This window comes from Dermacentor andersoni, chromosome 7 (assembly GCF_023375885.2).
Source record: "Dermacentor andersoni chromosome 7, qqDerAnde1_hic_scaffold, whole genome shotgun sequence".
NCBI classification, from domain to species: domain Eukaryota; kingdom Metazoa; phylum Arthropoda; class Arachnida; order Ixodida; family Ixodidae; genus Dermacentor; species Dermacentor andersoni.
This window is the reverse complement of record NC_092820.1, coordinates 98901409-98915660: the sequence shown is the minus strand read 5'-3', so window position 1 is coordinate 98915660 and position 14252 is coordinate 98901409.

The following is a 14252-nucleotide window of genomic DNA, read 5'->3' as shown; positions in this document are numbered from 1 at the left end:
CGTCATCACATCCATTCGCTGGGCGAGCGTGGCGGTTAAGCATCGAAGAGGCCCAGTGTAAAAAAAAGCTCGTACAACGAGCTTGCAGTGCACGATGTAGTGATCAGGCTCGACGAAGGCCACTATTTCTTGGATAGTTGTGTTCCTTCGTGAGCAATGTTTCCGTGCACCCCATAAGAATGCCAATATTTTCGGCGATTTTACACATCGCAACGCGCTCCTACTGTTCACGGCATAATGCTGAAGAAACCACTTGTCCGGTGCTGTTTCTCTGAGTGTGCTGAGTTCCTCCACTCTGCGTGACTGCGAGCGTCACAAATATTACATAGTGTGTGCAAAAGGAAGAGAGCCTATATTAGTTACGATGCGACAAGGAGGTGGCGTCGACGATGGATCTCGCGACCAACACAATGAAAGAGACATCGACAAACTGCAGATAAGTATATTTCTAATGTTTCATATTTAGCGTAATAATAGTGCACGGATGAAGTCAATTTCGTAGTAAAGAACTGAATGTCCAGCAGTTTAAAGAAGGCATTGAAAACCAGTGAGTGCTCGTGCTTTTACATGCACGTGGACCCGCGAAAATTTAAAAGTGATCGCGTTTGCCCGAGCTTCGAAGCTATGCCATGCCACATTCATGTCATCAGGTAATTGAAAAATCTGCAGAGCACCAGAAACGTTTTACATGACTTCATTTACAGCAAAAAGGCATTGGATTGATTAGATACACATGCAGTCATAAATGGTGCACATTATAGAGCACAAGAAGCCAAATACCCTGGGAAATATCGAGACTCTGCAACTATATTAATTCACCACTAGCAAAGTGGAATAGTAATCAAAAGGGCCAGGCCAGGTGACAAAATCTCCCAAGTATTAGAACTATTACACTTAGGCGGACCTAGAGTGTGCATTGGAAGGTTGAATAATATGGAAAAGATAAAGGTAACCTTCACTAACTTGGTGAGATACCAAAAATTCATGAGTGGCATTCTGCCCGCAGAATCTATGGAAGAGTATCTTTATCCAGGTGAAATGTGAATAGCAGATACTGATATACAGCAAGAAACTCATACAAAAATTTCCCGGGTTGAACAGCACATGGAAGACATTACCGAATCGTGATCGCCACGTTACCGATATCCTTGAAAAAAGTTTAGAATCATTGCATTCTACCGGTTATGCAATATGGGACATAAACATGGAGGTTAACAAAGAAACTTGAGAAGTCGAGGACTGTGCAGAAAGCGAATTAACAAAAATTGTTAAAGATAGCATTAATGCAGGAAGACAGTGGGCGTAGTAAGCCGTAGCAATTGATATGCTAGTCGAGATTAAGAAAAAAAAGAGTCGGCGGGCAGGCCATGCACGTCATCAACAACTTGTTGCCAATTCATAACAGGTGATCACATAAGCGTCACAGAATGGATGTCAGGGAGAGAAAACTGCAGCCGAGGACGGTAGGAAATTGTGTAATGGGACAAAAATATGATGTTTGTAGGCATAGGATGCAATCAGCTCGCATAAGATGGGATTGTAGGGAGAGGCCTTTGTTTTGCAGTCAACAAAAATAGCCTTGTGGTGCTGACAGTAGAGACTCGTGAAGGTGAGGGGACACCTCAGCTGCTGGCACACTAATCAACATGACACTTGGCTCTGAAAAAGACAACCCCAGTTATAAAAAAATAAAGCAACGTTGTCCCGACACATTGTTTTATTATGCATACTGCACTGAAGGATGCCATAGTTAAGGGCGCGTAGTACCAATAGTGCAACGAGCATTTTTCTTTGTAAATTATGGTTTAGATACGGTTGATTCATTCCAACAATCCACTTGTTTTGCTGCAAAACATTCTGCTGCTGAAGGCACTCAACCGCCTGGTGGCAGTAGGCGAGCGCTAGGCACGTGCTCTCCAGAGTGTGGCAGAATGTCCAGAGGGTTGCTCTGCAACAACAGTATCGGCGCCCTCACTGCTCTCCAGTCGAGCCCCGAGAATACACCTTATAAAGGAGCTTTCAATTTATTATTTTGTTTATTATTCAGGAGCATGAATAAAATCATTGCAGTAAACATTGTGCTGTGCATATTAGGATACTTTAAACACGCACTTGATGTCTTTTCAAAATGGGCAAAAACATAAGACTACCTGTGCCTCTCTTGGACCATGTAAATGATAAATACACTAATACGGTACACACGTCATTGTGCTGTTTGTTGTTTCTATGTGCAAGAATACAGCGCGTGTTGTTTAGCCACAAGATGAACGGTGTGTGTAATTCACAATGAAAAGACAGGAAACACAGCAGGGGCTTAATAATGCTGTCACCTTTAGACTGTGCATATGAACGCAACACTCCCCGATTCAAACGTGCCACAACGTGCATGTTCGATACCACATATTCTTTAACAATGTCATGTACTTGCATGTACTAATTTTCACACAGCTTAAGCCCTTGCACAGCTCACTTGTGATGTATCCGTTTCATAGGCCAAATAATCGTACACTTTGTACTTTTTTGTTGTACGAAAAGGGGCGTTCTCTACAGCTGGATACAACTTCAGAAGACAGGAGAAGCCCCACCCAGATGACCAAAGCGCAAAATCCGATCGCCTCCACGTCTAAAGAAATAGTCCCTCTCCAACGAGCGGGTGTAGTGCATCCGGCGGCACGACGTTAGTCTAGAGTGCGTGCCCATTGGTGCAGGCTTGTGTTCACCTGCCTTTGAAGTGGAGATTCCTCGGCCTCCTAAAGTTGCATCCGACTGTAGAATCACCTAATGCATTGCACCGGTTGCACAAACTTTAGCAACTTGATAGCCCACAATGATCAGGAACAGAAATCTATAAAGGCATCCAAGCAAAGCTGGCTGGGCACACTTCCATTATGAGGGGCTGTAAAAAGGTCTCGCCGAATATTCCCATAACTTCCTGGAAAAAGAGGTGGTGTTTGGCACTTCTTTAGAATCAAAAACAGATTACAGTGAATGTTGTGTACAGCATCAAAACAAACTGAACTTGGTTATTTGCACAGCATGTAATGTAAGCTTGTGCTTAACATAGGAAACAAACTGCTCTGTCCAGTACAATTGTTGAGTCCGGTGGGGCGCCTATTATGTCAACAGTGTCAATATACAAATTACACTTTTCAATGGCCATTCATTTCACCATTATTTTTGTATGAAGGTTCTTTCAGTCAGTGCTTGTATTACATAGGCAGGTGGATTTCAAAGAAAAGATTTGTTTGCAACCCTTCAGACTTCCATAGTTGGGTGGCAAGGCACTGGAATGTTGTCGAATATCTCGCACTTCCAACCTCGCCAATACTCTAATTATTAGGCCACAATCCCGCACTTCCTTGAAATGTCCCAACACATATTAGCTCTCCAAAAAATCACCACAAGCGTTAAATTATGCAGTATAGGTGTATGCACGCGCCATATTCTTTACCACTTAGTTCACAGGAATCAAACGGGCACGCATCAACCAGCCTTACTGCTGCTGTTACCATCACCATCATGACACCAATGGAAAGACAGTGCCACGTTTCAGTAAAGGGAATGCCGGAGGGAAAGGCGTGACAGCGAGGCTTACAATAAGAATAGCAGGTACAAGACATAATCAATGCCAGAATATGCTGCATTTCGCTCATCCTACTTTGGCATTGCGGCAAGCTTTTACACGTTTGAGCATATAACGTTTTGTGTAATCATTGCTCTAAAGCTGTACAAAAGATCTACTCGCTCAGCAATTTTTATTTTTATCATGGCGGGTTAAAAACCCACTTTTGATTGGCACCTTCAGCACACTTCTCCCGATATGTAATTTTGCCTTGGCTGTTCATGACATCGTCACGCACACGGAGTTCTGCAGAGCATTGGATCTGCATTGTTCTACTGCTTAAGAATTAGAGCCCCATTATGAGACTAAAATATATGATTTGTCCATCCACAATAACGCCCCCCCCCCCCAAAAAAAAAGAAAATATACACTGAACCTCTGGCACATACAGCAACAGTGAACAGAGCAAACACCCTGAAGTATTTTCTTCATGCAGGCCAGCACACTAAGATTCTCAATGCATTTTCATTTCGCCACAAATGCACAGGCACAACCGGCTTGGCGCAACATCCACATCTTGCGCTGCAAAGAATTGGGCAATGCCTCGCTATTTCATAACGCGGCCGATAGATGACGCATGACCAAAATTCAGCATTATGCATACTAAGTAACTTTACCAATGAAGAATGCAAGTTCTTTATGAGATTAGCTTTCATAGGGTACTCAACACAATTTGTGATATCCATTTATCTATACATACTTAATCGACCTCTTTCCCATGAAAGTGAGCCATTTGGAAGGCACCCTGACAGACAAGTAGAACAATCGACAAAACGTCAGCAACCAGCGAAGAAGTCAGTATCATAGGCAGCCGCATTTGAGATGTTGGTAACACAAAACTTAAGTCGGCTAAAACATAACAAATTTGGCAATATGACGCGTCTAGACATTGCTTCAATGCTACTCTCAGTAACGCTGACATTGAAGGCGCCTTAATTCCTACGTACGTTCCGTCGACACACCCTACTACATTCGTAATGTTCCCGCGAAGTAGGAAGCATTGTTTTACATATGCCCGCTCTGCCGCAGTCTTTGGGAAAGCCAGCCACCGCTTACGCACTGCCGCATTGATAAGCGCGTCATACACAACTAATCGACTAATACATATTTCTGTCCTTGGCAGCTATATTGCGACGTTAGCGCTTCAAAAAGAAAGTGAGTGGTAGCGTACAGAAGCCAGTGCGATGCAACAGCAATTTCGCGAATACGTGGTGGCGTCCCACGATAGCCGCCATGCCAGCTTGCTGATTGGCTGAAGGAATCTCCCGTGAGGAGCGTCACAGGAAAGGCTGTTTCGTAAACGTCATTTTGACGATGCGTGACGTTGCGCTGGACCGCCACTGCTGAGATTTTCCGCCATAATTTGTGGTGCGACGAGCCGCGAGAATTATGCTAATGAGCAGCCATATGCAATGGTAGCCGAGAGGAATGCGTATCGCCGATTTTCCCCATTGTTTGGCGCCATAAAAATCTTTTGTTCATAACGCATGCTCGTAGTATTTGCATCGCTCTCGGGTGGTGTTGGCATTTGTGTTTGGTGCCATCATTTTTTAAAAGAACGCGTTTATACGAAATAATATTGATTTACCATAGCAAACTTTCGGCAAAGTTGCCCACTTTTCACTGCTGCATTTGTATTGTAATGAAGATTAATGCCTTTTCGCACAATCAAAAGTTATGACAGCGGCGTCTTTCTCATTTATAAAAAGAAATGTACGCAAGGCGGCGCCTTGAAGTTTCCTCCGGCGGTGCGAGTAACCAGCGAAGTGGACAAGAGATGGAAGCGCCAGCGCTTGCGTCGCGCTAGTGGATATCTCTGGCGCGCGCAACGCTATCGGTGATATTCGGGCATTTCTCAGCCAACCGAGTCGGGCTGAGTCACCTACGTTTCACGAGATAGCGATAACGTGACCTAGAACGCGCGCGCATCACCACCTGTAGGTCGCGTATGTTGTCTCATGGTAGAAAACAAGCGCGTTGGCGCCAACATACGATGACTCATTCCATTTCCCGGGGACACGCATCTTACCTTATGAAGCAAAAAAAAAAAAATAAATTATGGGGTTTTATGTGCCAAAACCACTTTCTGATTACGAGGCCCGCCGTAGTGGAGGACTCCGGAAATTTCGACCACCTGTGGTTCTTTAACCTGCGCCTAAATCTAAGCACACGGGTGTTTTCGCCCCCATCAAAATGCGGCTGCCGTGGCTGGGATTCCATCCCGCGACCTCGTGCTCAGCAGCATAACACCATAGCCATTGAGCAACCACGGCGGGTCCTTATGAAGCAGACGACGGCTTGTACGCTGCAGACGACGGAAGGAAGAAGCGTTTTCGACGATATAATCATGCGCTTTGAGCTAGCTGTTTTATTTTTAAAGAGGAGGAAAACTGTTTTGCTTCACCGAGAACCTTACGTTCAGCGCCTTTATTTCAGTTTCTTAGGCAAAACGGCAAGCTGGCGTCACGTTACGAAAGCAAAATGGGGCCGTCAGCGCCATTTTATTCGCGCTGCGTCTACAGCACGCATCGAAGGAAATGGTGGAATGTCCAGAATAGCGCCCAAGGATACGCGGCGCTGGCGCATTTCGTTGTGGAGCCTTCTGCGCTTGAAACGTGGAAGCAGCGTGCCGCGCAGGGTGCGCTCATGTTGTGATAGGCGGCATTTTGTCTACATTTTCTTGCCTGTAGCTTTTACGCGTTCCGCACTATCTCCGTTCATTGACTGCCGTCGAGCAAACTCGGGTAAAACTCGGGTGAACTAGAAACTCGGCGCATCCTGCATAGCACCCCAAGTGAAATTCCAGTGGCGCTCATGACGTTGCTGAGGAACTTCCGTTCTTCGTAGCTGAAATGACATTTCCCAAGCTTAAGTGCGAGGCCAGCCGATCGAATGGGTTCAAGTACGTTTTGAAGGCAACAAAGGTGCTCGTCAAAAGTTTGCGAAAAGACAACGACATCATCAAGATAGACGAGGCAGCTTTTCCATTTGAGATCAGTGAGAACGGGATCCATCGCTGGAATGTTGCTGCAGCGGAACAGAGGCTGAAAGGAAGTATTCTAAATTGGTAAAGGCCATCCGGAGTTATAGAAGCAGTTTTCTCACGCTCCCGTGCATCTACTTCAATTTGCCTATAGGCCTTCTTGAGATCGACAGAGGAGAAATACTTCGCGCATTAGAGCCACAGTACACAGCACAGCCACATTACAGCAAGTAAGCAAAACGATAAGCCTCAGATGCTAATGGAACATAAAAGGTCGTTAACCGGTGGATCGTCTTCTAATCTGTCGCTACATTGCCGAGATTGTAACTGCACGCCAGAGTTAGATGAATGCGCGATATTGTAGAGGCATAATGCCGCGTTCAGACTACAGTCGCATCCGCTATAAGTGGCGTACTTATTGCAATTTACGCAACTGCTGGAACGACTGTTTACGCAGCTAGCAACCGCCTATGTTCACATTGAGCCTTTCGATAAGATACTTTTTTTACGACTGGCCAATCACCGTTCTGGGACAGCCGCGTTTCGCATTTGTCAACATGGCGCCGATCAGCAAGCGGCTGTTAGCGCAGATCGAGGCTCTTCAAGCCCAAAGTTTTCAGGCGCTGGTCATAGAGTATCGGCGTCTGTCGCACTTCTTCAATTAGTAATTCATCGCTGCACAGCGAAGAAGCTTCCGCACTTAGCATCATCACTAGGCACGGGCAGTGTACACAACACAATGAGACCGGAAAACCACACTGCATTCAGGGACACCGCGCGCGTTCGGCGCGAATCCGGGAAAATGCGGATGTCGTCTGCAGCAGCAGCAGCAGCAAGGAACAGCGTTGCAACGCCGGATGGCTGGGATGGCGGGCACTGGGCGGGCACCGGATGAAAACGCGGAATATGGGGGGGCCGGAAGCTCCTTGACCGGAAGATGCAAACCGAAACTCCTTCGCGCATTGGCGGCGTCGTAACAGTCGTATCTGTGCCTGTGGTAAATGTAGCGGGTACTCCAACATTTACGCCCAGGCTGGTTGCGATTGTTGCGTAGTTTCCGCTCAATGCAACAGTAGTGTGAACAAACTAGTTGCGCTTTTTGCGTTTACGCTTACGATCCGTGCGAACGATCCGTACGTAGCACACGTAGTCTGAACGCGGCTTAAGAATGAAGATACGCGTCTTATGGTAGAGGCATGACATATCTATAATGGTGGAAGTGCGTGCGTGAGTCAGCCTTCGATTACTTTGCATAAGGAAGAGATTAAGTGCCTTAACAGTTATCTCTCACGTAGGCCGGCACGTGTATCCGATTGACACGTGGTGTTACCATTCCTGAGCATGCGCAGGTGAGTTTTGTGTCTTCCTCCTTTTTTCGCCTGAGTGCTCCCTTCAGTTGATAGTCGGCGTTCGTGTTGTCCACTTCTCTACTCTTGTGTCTTTGTCTGCACGCCTCACTTCTAATTGCATAATGAATCCTTACCAACTGGCTCAGCTTTCTGTCGTTCTAAGCCTGGGCATACAATAGAGATATGAGAAAAACAATGCTGACGTATTGGAAGACAATTTTTAGAATTTCTGTAGCATTTCTTAAAACTAAAGTGCGACTGACCCAATTGCGCCATTCAGCGGTGTATCTGTGTGGAGATTTATTGGGTGCACTCCGATTTCCGAGTATTTCTCCTAAATCTCGATAACGACCTACTGCCCATATAAAGTAGCGCCAGCGCGTGCAAGGGGTAGAACTCACGAAACCTTATTTCTTATAATTTGAAGATATCTTCTAACGCTATGAACAAATAAAGGTTGCTTATGTAACATCTCTTTTGCACACACGAAGATTTCGTATGTGAGCAATCGCATTCTTAGTCTTGCGTTATAACCCGTATTTAGTAAGTTGACAAAACCCATTGTCATTCGAACGCTGAAACTGTTGTGCCAATTTGTTTCGTAAGAAATTGTCGGGCCGAGTATAGAATTCCCAACAATGCTCTTATGTAAAATATGTTTTTGGTATTTGTTGGTCATGTTCGATCGTGTATTACTGAACTAGAACGGGAAGGTTTGTTTAAAGAAAAGCATGCGATAGTTCTCTGTCACTGGTGTTTGGGCAACGTACTTATTTCTGTGTCCGAGGCGTAGTGATATTTCTTTAAGGATTAAAAACTCGCGAAGGCCTTCTACGCCTAAAATATATTTAGGAACAAAGGCAGCACTGTATACAATATCGTTTGCACTCTCCCCATGTCAACGAACTGAAGTTAACGCTGCATTCGCCCGTTACCAGTAAAGGAATTAATAGGCTCCAGGGATTCGTCAAGTAAACAAATTTGTCGAAAGGTAAATGTTGTTGGGATATGAAAAACAGTTTACGGAACACATATAACGTAAGCAAAGATAATTTACGCGATAAGCGCGGCATGTGGGCTTTATTTCGAAACCAAACCATACTTTAAGCCGAAAATTTGGTTTAAGCCGAAACCAAACTGTTCGCGAAGACAGTGCGAAGGCAGTGTTTGCGAAGACAGTGCATGTTTTTCGTAGCCACATTTAAGTCACTAAAATATTTCTCGTTAATCATTATTGCACTGTGCCTTGCCTGCCTTTTGTTTTTTCTGAAAATGGTTGTTGACTTCTCGGTTACTATGCCTCAGAAGTACTCTCTGCCATTCGCCACTGCTTTCGATAAAGTTGTACGCAGCAACGGCTGCCACTTGGCCCTTGCGAACAATCACTAACAGCTCTTTTTCAAACGTTGGCCAAATTTTTTCGGACTCTCATACACATGGGGCACTAATGCAGACAATCAAATGTTGTTGCTTTAGCACTGCTGAAATAGTATATTTGTATAGCGTAGCGCATAAGGCTAAATCGCAGAAGCAGCACCGCTTTTATCTATAACATGGCTACCATTTCTGTATGACGAAATCATTCGTATAATAACGCACTGTAGCGAAACTCCAAGCCATTCACTTAGAGGGAGTAATGTTTGTAGCTTTACACGTCACGCTTCAGTGAAAGCATACAGGAGGCATAATTTGCTGATATCACCGTTGGAATGTAGCGTAACTCATGACTGAGCGTCCCTCCAAGCTGAAAATGGGAAGATCATGCGGCTTGCGTTTTATTTTTTTGTCTTAATTAAATGTATTTCCTCTTCCTCCTTCTCCTACTGAAGTTTTGTGCACGTACGAAGAAGGTACCCAAGTGTAAGCTGTACAGGGTGTTTCACTTAATTTGTGCTCGACATTAGAAATATCAAATGGCACGTAGCTCAACACAACCAAGGTAATGTTGTTTGCCTTCGCCTGGAGGTATTTAAACTATTTTTTTGCATTCCAGTGAATTGCACAATTTGTCCTAATTAATTATTCAACTTCCCGATTATTATATTTCGATGAACAGAGGCTATAGAAAAATTGTAGAGCAACATGAAAAACTGCCGATACAGCTTTCTGTTGCGCAATTAGGGCTAAACATGTGGTTTTCTGAGTTCCAAAGAAGCGCGTGAACAGACGCAAAGTTCCTCGAGCAGCCAGTCATGCGGCTATTCTTTATGTATTCGCGAGCTTCTTTCAAGCTCGGAAAAACACTTTTACATAGTACATATTGAGCGATTGAAAGCTGTATCGGGAGTTTCTCACGCAGCTCTACAATTTTCTCACAGACACTTTTTTTCTAAGTAGGATGATTGAGAAGGACATTAAATATTTGAGTCTATTTATGTAGCTAGGCGGAATGCAAGAAGAGTATCTCCAAGTGATGGCAAACAAGATTACATTGGTTCAGTGGAGCTACGTGCCATATGCATACTCTTAAAAGGACACTAAAGTGAAAAATTATTTCTTCTGCATCAGTAAATTCCGTTCTACAACACCAAAAACACCACCCTTACAACGATAGAACGAAATACTGCTGGCGACGCCTACTTAAGTTCCCCGCACCTGGCGGATATGACGTGTTGGATTTTGATGGCATGTTCTATGGCTTACTAATTATATATAGCGGTACAGATTGACTACATTGTATTCTAAAGGAACCAAATATTAAACATGCCAAGTTTCGGGAACCTTTATTCAGCCAATGCGCCCCAAATGCGAAAACATGCTTTGGAATCCCTGACGTCATGCTGACGTACCGGCGCTGGGGTTTCGGCGCGAAATTCAAATGCTGATACTTGGGCCTTTATTTTCTCATCTAATAATCAAACTATTTTTTTAAATGACTGCTGCAGGGTTCTCAGACAATGCTTAATTAGTCTAAACTGATTTAGTGTTTCGCTTTAGTGTCCCTTAAAGTTCAGCTCAAGTTACGTGCAACACCTTGCATTTTATTTAAACGCAAATTTCCTATGTGCTCAAGAATTTTATTATGCGCTTTCCAATTTGCAACGCCAATATTATCTTTCAATTGCATGCAAAAAGCTATCCCGAATGTTTTGGTCCTTGAGGAAGCGCATTAGGATGCGGTTTTCCTTGCAAATGCTGGTGCGGCCGTGGAGAAAGTTGCATGTCCGAAAGTAACTTCTGGCAGTGCGGCTTGTAAATCACACTTTGGTGGCTTGCTAAGCTGGTGTAGTGCTTGAGACATTGTCGGGATGGGCCAGTATGAATGGACGAGTTCCGGACTCGCAGGTCTATACGTTTATGGCCTAGAAAAAAGTGAACAAGAACATATAAAGACGCGGCAGTACTGAGCTACGCTATAATGCAAATTTGTACAGACTGGATCACAACGAGCGTCATGTTAAAAACTGTAGAAAATTTTATAAATACTTTAACGCAGTATTTGCGGTATCGCATGATGGCGATGATAGTGATTCGCGTCATAATCTTGTGGCACTGTCCCCACAATTGGGTCAAATATCATGCAACCTTATATGTCGTGACACAAGACAAGCTTTCTGGCTCCATGATAGCAGCTCACAGGAAATGAGCAATGATTTTTTCGTTACTGTAGCCAAATCTCTATGTAATGGTGTAGACCACGTAGACAAGGAATATTGAATAGAATTCTGGGGCCCTATAACGTAAAACTATTCAATATGTTTCTATTCCAATCTCCTGACGTTAAATTTGCGTAACCGCCGACGCAAGCACCGGGTGGTCACCGGCAGGGTTGTCTGAACAGACCAATCACACGCTCTCCTCGTTCATAGGAGGTCACTTTTGTTTGCTTGAAAAACGAATAACATTGCCTACACTGAGCGGCATGTCCTATCTAATTGGCTGACAAGAGGCGAGGAGAACGCTCCAGTGGAGAAGGATTCACTTGGGCAGAGCCAGTGCACTGAAAATCGATAACCGGATGAAGAGGGTGGTGCTGGCGTCTGCGATTGGTCGGCTTTCCCTTACTTAGCTTGCGGTGGCTGGTCGAAAATCACGGCGGCATGCAACGGAAGCTTAAGAATGACGCTAAAACTGACCCTCAGCAAGGAAGAGTTGGCAGAATCAGGTGGTAAATGTGCCGAAAGGGCTCGAAAACGTTAGACGGCCACGCAAGAAGCTTTATTATGCGCAAATACACCCATGCTCTGTGGCAAGTGCGAGTAGCCAGCGTCTCAGCGATCGGCGGCAGCCATCTTTTATTCCTTTCGGAACGGGGCAGCCTGCGGCTATTCCGAAGAAAATTCAGTTTTGTTCGGCATATAAATGCATCTTTATCACGTACACGTCACTTTGACGCGGTGAGTTGTTGCGGTTTTGTGACGTCGCGTTTCACGCAGGTGAAGTGGGTGCAGCCCGAAAACATTTTACCAATAGCCGATGATTAATGGCGAAAAGGGGTCGAATCATTAATAACTGTTTTTCTTTTTTCTGTCAAATCACGCATAATCAGTGTGTACACATCATATGAGATGGGGAGGTATCGCGGCTTTCGTGACGTCGCGTAACAGACAGGTGAAGTGGGCGTGGTCGAAAAAAGTTTTTGACCAATCGTGGAGGGCTGATAGTAGACTTAGAATAGAAATGTTTGGAATAGTTTTACGTTATAGCGCCCCTGGGTTTGTACGTGTCCAAACCGCGATTTATTTACGAGGCATGCCGTAGTGGGGGACTCCGCAATAGTACTGACCACTGGGGATTTTTAACCGGCCCCCCATGCACGGAACACGCTCGTTTTTGCAATCCACCCCATGAACATTCGGCCGCCGCGGCCAGGATTTCATATCAATACATCTTGCTTAGCTGCGCAACACTATGGCCTCTAAGCCACCGAGGCGGGTGTAGACAAGGATTAGTGCTACTCAAAGTTAAAAAGGTGGAGCAGATGTTCCCCACATTCACTACGAAAGCAAATGAAACGCTGTTACAATTACCGCCAAGCCTGTAGCAACGTGTAACATAAACGGGACTTCAAGAATATGGCCTGTCGCTGCATTTTGCTTGGTATTCGCATTACCGTCGAATGCCATCGCAGCATAAGTTCTGCTGTAAGTTTGTTTTTCCTTTTGTGCTCATATGATCATGACGATGCTTCCCTGGCACAAAATAGATATATTTCGATTGAAATCGAACTTATTAGTAAAATTATACGCAAGATATTACCATAACTTCAAAAAGTTGGTTTCCCATCCTGTTATCTCTTTAACGATGGTGATGTGTCTTACGGTTACCTTAAAAGTTCTTGCCGAGTAAGGTGATATTACGAGTTCTCGATTCTACCAGCTTTTAATAAATTGGATACCAGTTCTCAACAAAGACCGGGCACGATGGCACCTGAAGGATGTGTGTCGCTGGCAATCCTCTGCTTTTTGCAGTGCAGTTATTTATTTTATTTATTACACCTGGCAAGCACCCGCCTTGCTTGCTTAGTGGCTGTGGTGTTGGGCTGCTAAGCGCGAGGTCGCAGGTTGGAATCCTAGCCACGGCGACCGCATTTTATGGGCGGCGAAATGCGAAAACACCAATGTGCGTAGATTTAGGTGCACGCTAAAAACAGAGGTGGTCCAAATTTCCGGAGACCGCATTACTGTGTACCTCATAACAAGACCGTGGTTTTGGCACGTAAAACCACATGATTTAATTTAAAATACATGGCAAATAGCCCGCGCCACATCGTTGCAACTGCGCATAAGAATGAACACACCGGTTTCGTCTACCATGAGACTGAAGAGCAGATTTTAACGCCACTCTTCAGATTGCCAGGTGGCACAACGCACAGCAGCCAGCGCCTGCATGGAGTGACACCATGCGGGAAAGGTATAAATGCCATTCCTTGGGATTCGCAATCGCTGAGGAGGACGGCCTCGTTAAATTTCGGATTGCTGATGGTACTCTGGTTATTGCGTTGCAGGAAAGAAAAGGTAATGGCCAAGTTTAACGTTCAAGCAATACTTCGGCTTGTGCTGCGGTGCCCACAGCTGTATTGCATGCTGAATGTTGTTCTCCCCCCGCCCCCGTAAAGTTGCTGCTTTTTGGAGAAGTCATTGAAACTAATCGTTTCTCATCTCTGGTCAGATTTTCAAGCATCTTATGTGAACCGCAGCTGACATTACTGAAAAGAGACTAGTATAAATTTAAAAGAAAGCGAAAGCTTTGTCGAAACTTGAGTACCAGGTTACTTTGTGCAAGGATAATGCATATCTCAGTGAATTATGTCTATGCATATCAAGAAAGTTGTTTTTTCCTTTGAAAGGTGAACAGG